The following is an 11,537-nucleotide window of genomic DNA, read 5'->3' on the forward strand; positions in this document are numbered from 1 at the left end:
GGAATGGCGCCGCCCACACTTCCCATGCCGCTGATGACAACAGAAGCGGACAAAGAAACAAGACGCAGCAAAAAGACACAGAGAACAGACAACCGGGGGAGGGGGGGGAATTAAATAAATAAATCTTTAAAAAATACAAAAACCTATTAAAAAAAAAAAAAGAAATATGGACATTTAAGGTGTTTCTGGTTAGGCCTAAAAGGAAAGGATGAATGTGTTGTTGGAAACTGGAGGGAAAGCAATCCTTGGTATTAGCAAAATTGTGTTCTTATGTCTGTTGGAAGTAGAACTTGTGAGCAATGGACTTGGATATTTAACTGTGGAGATTTCCAAGCAAAATGTGGAAGATACAGCCTGATTTCTCTTTGCTGCTTATAATAAAATGAGGAAAGGTATAAACTGAGGATTGAGGTGTTAAGCACAAAGGAACCAGGAATTGCTAACTTGGAACATTCTCAATTTGTCCAGATAGAATGCTAGGCCAAGATGTAGCTCAATCAGGGCCCTCCTTGAGATGATGGGACTCTAAAGTGTGGGATGAATAGCTGCTTGCTTAGGAAATTAGGCATATGCAGAAGAAGCATTGTCAGACTAGATTGATAGGTGCAGAATGAAATGAACTGAGGGAAGCATGCCTTCAAGGGCAGAACCATGGAAACAGAGGTCTGGGTTGAAAAGCTCTCCTCAGACTAAGAGAAAGGGGCCAACATTTTGGCCTTTGGACAGAGTAGTTCTTCTGTACTGGCCTTTGGAAAGGGCAGCCACTTCTGTACTTGGAGGGGCTGGCTTTCTGCCCTGATGTGTGGAGGCCACTTAGAAAGGGTAGGGCTGCTGCTCCATCAGATATGGAGGACAAGCCATCAATCCACAGATGACTCTTAGAACTTGGAATCTAATTGGGTTTTCCCTGCTGGGTTTGGAGTTACTTAGAACCCATGACTCCTGTTTTCCTTTTAATTTATTTCTTATGGAATGGAAATGTTACCGTAGGCCTGTCTCAACATTTTATTTTGGAAACAGTACATTTTCTAGGTTCAACCAGTCGACAGTCAGAGAGAAATTTTGCCCCAGAATGGGGCATGCCCATAACTGATTTTGATAAGAACTTGGACTGAGAATTGTTACTGAAATGGCTTACGGCTTTGGGCATATTGGGAGGTGATGAATGTACTTTCCATGTAGGAAGAACATGTCTTTTGAGGTCCAGATGGGTGGATGTGGTAGATTGAATCATGTGCCCCAACAAAAGTTATGTTCTTACTCTTCATCTGCATTCCTGTGGGTGTGAACCAATTTGTAAAGATGACATTTTGAAGATGTTATGATTAGTTAAGGTGTGGCCAAATTGAATCAGGGTGGATCTGTTTTTCTTAAATGTTATTGAAGTATAGCATTCACACATGAACATGTAAAAATAATAAGTGTGTAGTAACAGTTGTGAACTTATAAAACAAACATGAATAACATCATACAAGGGTCCCATACATCACCCCACCACCACAACATTGTTGTGACACATTTGTTACAAATTATGAAAGAGTATTCTCAAAATATTACTACCAACTTTAATCCACATTTTACATTTGGTGAATTTTTCTCCAACCCACCCTATTATTATTTTTTTGATATATTTTTATTACAGAAGTTGTGAACTTACAGAACAATCATGCACATGTGTAGAATTCCCATATAGCATCCCTTTACCAACACACCACACCATGGCAGAATATTTGTTACAGATTATGAGATAATATCATCAAACTATAACCACCTGTCATGGTCCATAGCATACATTAGGCACACTATTTTTCATAACTCCCCATTATCAACACAGTAAAACTTTGACATTAATGCAAGAATATTACAGTATTGTTGTTAACCATAGTCCATAGGTCATGCCAATTGTATTTTTCCCATGCTTCTCCACATTCCTACCACCCTGCAATGGTGATGTACATCCACTCCAGCAAACAGAAGGACACTCTAGCATCTGTACCATCAACCACAATTCTCATAGGGTGGATCTTTAAAAAAATTTTTTTAATTTTAGTCTTTTAATTTATTATAATAATGAATTTTTAGAACTTAAAATTCTAGGCACAGGGTGGATCTTAATCCATATTATTGGAAGTATTATAAAGAGAAGAAATTTGGATGAAGCCAGAACTCATGGAAAGCCAAAGGAGGAAACCAAAGATACTCACCACGTAATAGAGGCAGAGATACAAGTCAAAGAACCCCAAGGATTGTGGCAAGTTATCACCAGAACACTATGGACTCCAAGAGAAAGTACAGTCTTGTTAACACCTTGTTTTGTGAGTTCTGATCTGTAAAACCATGAATTAGTGAATATTTGTTGTTTCACCCAATCCCAGTGTGTGGTATTTGTTATAGAAGCTCTGGCAAACTAAGAAAGATATTCTAGAGTTGAATCCTGGCACTGCCGTTACTGGCTTGCATGAATTAGCTAAATTCTCTGTGTTTCAGATTCTTCATCTGTAAAATAGGGACATGGCACATATTTCAGAGAGTTATTGTGAGAATTAAATGGGTTAATACATGCAAGTGCTTTGAACAGTGCCTGGCATAAAGGTTTTTTAAGGTTAACCGTTAGGTTTGCAATTGCGAACAAAAATTCCCCCACATTGTAGACACTCATTACATGATAATAATGCATGATTCAAAACATTTGACAATACTTATGTGGACATAAAAATGAGAAAATCTTAGCTTGTCACTTCTCACAAGCAAAATACCTTATACTGTAGAAATTTCATTTTTACCCCCTTTGACTTTATCTAATATGTGCTGGCCTAATGTGAAATCATTTGATTCAATGATTTAACAGGTTATTATATTTAGAAAAAATATAGCATATAGGAAGAACTCTGTCTTCTCCAAGACAAAAAAACTGAGGATATGTATTTCATGTTGCCCTCTTCCCATTAAACTAGCAGAGAGAAAGAAGCCCTTTACACCAAATTCTTATGATTAAGGCCAGATATGCTTACCCCCTGAGCAGGGAAAATTGATAGAATCATCCTCCCGTTAGGGTAGACTATGATTTTCAAAATCATACCTTCTATCATAAAATCATTTTTGGCATGCATTCAAGTTTATATTTACTTATAAATATATACAGTTAAAAGTATTCTTATATAGTATTAAATTATAATACATACACAAAAGTAGAAATTTTAGCAGGAGGAAATAAAAGAAATTACCTACAATATAAATTATAGTACTAATTGTGATGGCTTCATCCTATCATTAACCAGTACCTCAAGAGTCAATATATATTTAGGGTGAAGGTCATTGCTAATGAGAATATGTGTTTCAAATCCATATTTCAAATAAGATAATTCCTTAATAATTTCCAAATTGTTTAGCTGACTTGTGTCAGATCTGATTAAATCATCTTTTTTTTTTTTTTTTTAAAAAAAGCCTCATATAGTAGCTCATGAAGGGCTGCTCTAGGAGTAGATATATCAGCTCTGCCATTTTCAAATTGTGTTTGCTTCTTTAGAATGATCTTCAGTTTGTGGTTTCTCTTTTTTCAGCTACTTTTCTAGTTCAGTAAAAACTAGAAAATGTAATTCATAAATCCATTTTACTGGGTAAACTTTAAATTGTAATATGTCTCAATATGCTACAAGCAAACAGTCATGTGAAGGAACCGTATTAGGCTCCTGCCTTTTCCCTGGGAGAAACGTATTGGATAAGACAATTGAACCTCCAACAGAAGGACTGACTAAGTGACTGCCCATATTTTAATGAAGGCAATAATGTCAATCCATAATTTTAACTGTTAATAAAATTAAGTTTTCAAAATTTTAAGCTAAAGATGTAAATACAAGCAGAGATTCTAATATTTTCTTCCTAAACATCCAAAGAATCAGTTGGGTCCTCACCCTACTTTTGTCCTCGCATAGTGTAGAATGCCTGTTTTATCCTCTTTCAGCAATCTTTACTATGGAAGTAGCTGAATAATTTTCTTTCATGCCACAGAATATTATCCTCCCATCTCTGGAAGATCTGAAGAAGGTGTCTTTCCTAATAGAAAAGATAAGTTTACATTCCATAGTATAATATTTATAATTGAATTCTCAGTTAGCAATGGAAGCAGGGGAAAATTGAGCAGCTGATTTAAAGACTGGCTTTGGAGGCCAGTGAGGGTAATGGCAAAGAACCCGGCTTCTGACATTAATCGTACTTTGATCCAAACCACTGTTTATTAATTGGGTGACTTTGAGGTAAACTAACCAATCTGAACCTCAAATTCTCCAAATGAAAAAAGTGGTATTAGGATATATTAGAATATATATTAGGCTATTAGGATTACTATAGTAGTTGAGAATATATGTTAAATAGCTGAGAGAGAGAGAGAGAGCATGCTCAAAATAAAATGGCTTAAAAAGATACTATTTTATCTCTCTTTCATGGAAAAGTTCAGATAGGTGATTCAGGGCTATTATGGCAGATCAATAATGTCAGGAACCCGCCTTCTTTTTCATTGCTTTGTCCTCTACATTGGGCTCCCATCTTATGGTCAAATTCCTGCTTCAATTATTACCATTATGTCTAATTCCAGCCAGGGAAAGGAGGAAAAGGAAAAGGAATACAGAAAGTACACTACCTTTAAACTCATAACTTGGAAGTTTTTCAAATCCCATTGGCCAGAACTCAGTCACATGACCACATCTAACTGCAAAGGAGCATGGGAAATGTAGTCTTTAGCTCATAGCCATGGACCCAGATCCAGGTTTCTATCACAAAAGGAAGACGGGGATGTATATTGGGTCACAAGTAGCTGTTCCTGCATCTGCCTCTCAGGATAGTCATAGGATTAAATGACACCATTTAGCAGAGAACTGGGCCCATGACTAAACATGCAACAAATGATAGTTCACTGTTATTAATCTCTAAGCTTTTGTTAGCTCTTATGCAAATATGACTCTTGATTAATTGTTCCATTCTGTTAACAGGCATTGAGTACTGATCTTGTGTCAAGAGTGTCTAGCCTATCTCACCAGGTAGAGCGTGTTGGAACAATGTTAACATAAGGGGATGGGTTTTGTAAGGCATATATATTATTATTTACTTTAAGGGACCATTCATAGTACTTTCATGTTGGGATCATATGGTTGTTGTTTTTTTATCACAATAGAAAAAAGACAAAAATAAAATTTCCATAATTTCTTCTTACTAAGGAGATGAAAATTTAAAAATACCTGGAAAAACAGGCTGATGGGGAGAGCTCCTGAGAACAACTGAGGGATAGGGGATGAAAATCAGTATAGCAGAAAGGATCTGAACTGGACTGTGGAGCCAGACAGACCTAGTGAGTTAGCTTTTGTTGTAGTAACTCTCAAAGTCAGTGATTTACAACAATATTTATAGCTTGCTCCCAGATGTACAGGTTGGCTGTAGCTTTGCTTGGCTTGGCTTTTTTTCAGTTGTGCTCCATATATATTTTCATTTGATGCTTCTACTTAGGACATCTTCTTGTGGTAGAAGGCAGACACTTAAGAGGTCAAGCCATATGAAAGTGCGTTTAGAGCTTCTGTGTGGATGTTGCCCGCAGCATATACACTCACATTCCATTGTCTAAAGCAAGTCATATGGCTAGGACCAAAAAATCAACAGTTTGGGGAAACACTCTTCACCTATAGGTAAGCATTGTCAGGAGGGAGAAGGAATAAATAATTGTGAACAAATAATACAGTCTATGATAGCTGAGTTTGTTATTTTTAAAGATTTATTTATTTATTTATTTATCTCCCCTCAGCACCCCCCCCCCCCCCCGCCATTGTCTGCTCTCTGGGTCCATTTGCTATGTGTTCTTCTTTGTCTGCTTGCATTCTTGTCAGCAGCACTGGGAATCTGTGTCTCTTTTTTTGCATTATCTTGCTGCATCAGTTCTCCACATATGCAGTGCCACTCCTGGGCAGATTGTGCTTTTTTTTTGCATAGGGTGGCTCTCCTTAAGGGGCTCACTCCTTGTGCGTGGGGCTCCCCGGCGTGGGGACACCACACGTGGCAGGGCACTCCTTGCACATATCAGCACTATGTGTGGGCCAGCTCACCACACGGGTCAGGAGCCCCTGGGTTTGAACCCTGGACCTCCAATGTGGTAGGCAGATGCTCTATCAGTTGAGCCACATCTGCTTCCATGATAGCTGACTTTGAATTCTTAACTAGTTGTGATTCCAGAGCATGGCACTTAGCCTTTTTGAGCCTCATTTATAAGTGGGGATGAGACACATAACCTCTAAGGTGGTGTTTATTAAATGAGATAATTTCTATAAAGCAGAGTTTCCCAATGGAGTGTCACAAATGGAATACATGTGTGTCATGACAGTGTACCTTTCAGCCCCCAGGGCGCTTGGATGGGGCTTTGGAGTTTCTGGCTCCTCAGGCAGTAGCTTTCTGCCACAAGCAGCCTTGCCAGTGTACTAGCTGTACAAATAGTATTATTTTCTCTGTGCTGTGATGTGAAAAATGTTAGGAAGCACTGAAAAGTGAAACACCTGACATGGTGTGCCTGGCACTTAGTAAATTTTTAACTTGGAGAAGCTGTCATTATTGATAGATGGAGAAGTGACTGGGAAAGGAGTTTTTATGGCAAAGAAGTCATCAGTGGGAATCACTGAGAGAAGAGAATTTCCCCCTACAGAAGTTTCAAGAAAACTCTGCTAGATGCTTTGCTGTGACCCTCTAGGGGTCATGACCTGTCTTCCCTGCAATTTAAGAAATCCTGGGAAAGAGAATGCCGAAGACAATGTCCAGAGCCCATGCTCTATGTGACCAGAGTTTAAAGTTGAATCTAAAAATATGTCTTGCTATAGAACATCAATTGTAGCTGTTTCTACAGTCATTCCACAGCTTATTATAAATCTACACAAAAAGAAGAAATTCCTGGGATTGTGCTTGTCTGCGAGTTGCTGAGAAGACACAGTGCCTTTCTTCATCTGGCATGTGGTCAAGGCAGACTTTCAGTGGTCTGAAATTGGAGATTCTCACTGCTGCTCAGGGACTTAGAGGATGAAGCCAATGTTTTGGGGGTGTCTCAACCAGAATCTATCCTGGCTGCTGAGATAGTTCTTCTCTCACATCATATATATGAGTGTTGTAAGTATAGACCAAAAACCGAAGGCAACTTGAAAATGTTGCTTCTGCACACGTTAGTTATACTGCCAGACAAAGTGCGTTTCCATTGCTCATGGATATGTTTTTCTGTTGGTTTTATTTATTTTTTACTTCCATGTTTTCTGACCACCCAGTGTAGTTTAGTGTCCTAACTCAGATATAACAGTTGAAAAGCTAAAAATTGAGAACTGAAGTTTCAAAACTAGAAAACTTAGATCCAATTTTCATTGTAGTTTAGAATCTCAGCTTTAACATAAAGTGATTCCATAGCATGATCATTGCTTTTCTTGACATGGATTTAGAATTTTTTTTTATTCATAACTTCACTAGACATTTACTGAAACCTAAATATTTATATGTGAATGCTGGAGAGAGAAGGATAAACAAGGCATAGTAGCTTCCATTGTGAGAGCAGAGTACTTACTAATTAAACTTCATTCTGAAATTTTGCAATGGTAACCATTGCTCCTCTAATATCTTACACTGAACAGAAAATCTATAGACAAATTTCCTGGTGATTAAACAGTATTTTAGATACACACTTTTTAAGTTCTTGTTAAATCCAAGTAAATTCCCCTCTTTCTCCAAAGTCATACATCATAATGAAAGTCTCTTATTATCTTTCTATAGAGGAAGAAAACACTTGGTCAGCAGTGTTGTTAAGGGAACAGGGAAATGGACGTTCTCATCTACTGCTGATGGGGCAGATAGGGGCCTAAATTGGTTTGGGCTTTCAGGAATGGCAATCTGGCAATATGTGAATACTTTTCAATGGGGGATTCATTAAATATTTTATGGAACATCCAGACAAGGGATGGACCATAAAAAATGTACCTCTGTGTACCATAAAAAAAGGTACTCCAGATAAATAATAAAATTGAATGTTATTGAGTGAGAAAAGTACAAAACAGTGAGACAGTATGATTTCATTTGTGTGTGTGTTTGTAAAGCATTTATGCATAGAAAATACTTGGTAAAAGAATATCGATATGTTTAAAAGTGATCATTTCTGTGTCTTGAGATTACAAGTGATTCTTAATTTGGGGGGAAATGCTTTCTAGCATTTAAAAATTTTTCTACAATGAACATGTATTACTATCTTAATCAGAGGTGGTGGGGGAAGTTTGCAGTTTTTTTTTTAAGAAATGAAAAAATTTCAGTCATGTCATCTCCGGGAAAAAAAAATTCCCAGTAACACCATTAACTTCACGTAGCAGAATTAAAGGTACAGGCTCAGTCAGCTGCTAGGATTTCTACTGATGTAGAATTTTTCACCTGGGCCTATTGAAGTGGCAACTTCAATTTTTCACTTGTGCAAACAGTGAAATTAATGGAAATTTAGCACACTCACAAGGAGAAGATGAGCTCAGCTCTCTTAGACAAATTATGCTGTCTTTTGGATCTGTCATTGGATATCTGGAAGACAGGCAGCTGGGAGAACTGCTTGCAGAAAAATCGTGCTGTTAGGCTGGGTTACAGCTGATGGTGAAGCAAGCTCATGCCTGCCTTCCCTACCCAATGATGTTGTTGGATTTATGGAGTTCAAGAGAACTGATCTCTAATCTCAAATAAATATAGGTATATTATTATTTTTTTATTAGAGAAGTTGTGAGATTACAAAACAGTCATGCATAACATACAGGATTCCCATACATCAACATCACCACAGCACCAATGCCTTGCATTATTGTAGAACATTTGTTACAAATTATGAAGGAACATCATCAAACTATTGCTGCTAACTATAGTCCATAGTTTACATTTGGTGCATTTTCCCCACATACCACCCTATTATTAATGCCATATATTAGTGTTGTATATTTGTTATAGTTCGTGTGAGAATGTTCTCATATTTGTACCACAGTTCATCATCCACCACAGGGTTCACTGTCTTATACAGTTCCATGACTTGTATAATCCACCCCAGGTATACACTTGGTAACTCTGTTTCGTCACAGTTTTGCTGTCTCCACCTCAGTCAATTTTAAAACATTTTCTAAAATGTTCCAAATTTCCAGCTCCAAGAGGAAAATTCTCATACCCCCTTATAGTCCTCCTATTGTTGACCCTTTGCCTTGACATAGTACCTTCTTTGCCATTGCTACAATAATATAACAATAGACCATAAGTGTTATATTTTTCCCATGTATCATCATATTCTTAACATCTTGTAAGAGTGATGTACATTTGTTCTAGTTCATAGAAGAACATTCTTGTATTTGTACTATTAACCTCAATCCTTACCCACCACTAAATTCACTGCTATGTTTTCTAGATTATCCTTTAGCTTTTTTTCAATTGACATTTACGTTTCTAGACTACTCCTTTCAGCCACTGTCACCTTTATACATCAGCAGTGATAGCTTTACTCACTATAATGTTACCACCACTTCTATCCACTTACACAAATTTACAAACACATCAACTCTAGGCATTTACACAAATTTACAATCAACCTTACTGATAATTGTACATACATTAAGTATCAGCTCCCCCTTCTCAATCTTCGTTCTATTTCTTATTAAACCCAACAAACATTCCCACAGTGGGGAAGTGTTCCTACTTTTTCACTTCCTCTCCAGTCCTTGTAGTTTTCTGGTTTTTGTTTTTTGTTTATTCAAATAATGACCATTCTATACAGTGCGAAATGGTATCTCATTGTAGTTTTGAACTGCATTTCCTTAGTATCTAGTGATTTTGAACGTATTTTCATTTGCTTTTTAGCCATTTATATTTCCTCCTTGGAAAAATGTCTGTTCCGGTCTTCTGTCAGTTTTTTTATCTTTATCTGTCAGTTGCTTGTATTTTTATTGTTGAGTTGTATTATCTCTTCATATAACAGGTAAATCAAACACTTATCAGATACGTCGTTTCTCCTGTTTCCCATTGAGAAATGGAAGATATGGGTGGCTTTTCACCTTCTTGACAAAACCATTTGAGGCATGAAAGCATTTAAAACCCATTTATCTATTTTCTTTTTCATTGCTTATACTTCGGTTGTAAGGTTTAAGAAACCACTACCTACCATCAGATCGTGAAGATGTTTTCCTACATTTTCTTCTAGGAGTATTATTGTTTTAGCTTTTATATTTAGGTCTTTAATACATTTTGAGTTAATTTATGTATAAGGTGTGAGATAGGGGTCCTTTTTCTTTCTTTTGGCCATGAATATCCAGTTTTCCCAGCACCATTGGTTGAAGAGACTGTTCTGTCCCAGTTAAGTGGATGTGGTAGGCTTGTTAAAAATCACTTGACCGTACATGTGAGGTTCTATTTCTGAACCCTCAATTCAATTCTATTGGTTAATATGTCTATCTTTATGCCAGTATCATGCTGTGTGTTTTTCGTTTGTTTTTGTTTTTTATTATTACTACTATAGCTAAGTAATATGCTTTAAAATCAGGAAGTGAGAGTCCTCCAATTTCATTCTTCTTTTTAAAGACATGTTTTTGCTATTCAGGGCTACTTACCCTTCCAAATAAATTTTTTAAAAAATATATAGGATTAAAATTTTTTTTTGCTTTTTTTTGAAGATACATAGATCACAAAAAAATGTTAAATTAAAAAATATAAGAGGTTCCTATATACCCCACCCTGCACTCCTCCCACATCAACAACTTCTTTCATCATTGTGACACATTGATTGCATTTGATGAATACATTTTGGAGCACTGCTGCACTGCCTAGATTATAGTTTATGTTGTAGTATTCACTCTCCCCCAGTCCATTTAGTGGGTTATGGCAGGATATATAATATCCAGCACCTTTTCCTGCAAAATCATTTAGGACAACTCCAAATCCCGAAAATACCCCCACATCACATCTCTTCTTCCCTCTCCCTGCCCTCAGCAACTACCATGACCACTTTTTCCAGATCAATGCTACAGTTTCTTCCATAATTAGTCACAATAGTTCTATAGTAGAATACCAGTAAGTCCACTCTATTCCATATTTTATTCCTCCATCCTGTGTACCCTGAGATGGTGATGTCTGCTCCACCTCTATATCGAGAGGGGGCTTAGATCACACATGGGTGATGGATGCGATTCTCATGCTTGGAGTTGTAGGCACTCTCAGTTCCCTGGTGTGGGGGCTGACCATCTTCACCTCTTTGTTAGCTGACCCAGGTAGGCCCAACGAACCGGAGAGTAGGAGTTGCAACTCTGCTGAGGCTCAGTGCCCAGTTAGCACATGGCCAGTCCAGAGATTCAAGTCTCCTGAGTATACACCAACCCAGGGGCCAACCACAGGTTCAGTAAAAGTGACAGAAGAGGCATGTGTAGAAAGGTCACATCTGAGTCCAACTCCACCACACTCGGGAACACAAATACCAAAGTAGGGCCCACTGACAAGGCACTGAACTCCAGAGCCATCTGCCATGACCATAG

This window comes from Dasypus novemcinctus, chromosome 1, assembly GCF_030445035.2.
Source record: "Dasypus novemcinctus isolate mDasNov1 chromosome 1, mDasNov1.1.hap2, whole genome shotgun sequence".
NCBI lineage: Eukaryota > Metazoa > Chordata > Mammalia > Cingulata > Dasypodidae > Dasypus > Dasypus novemcinctus.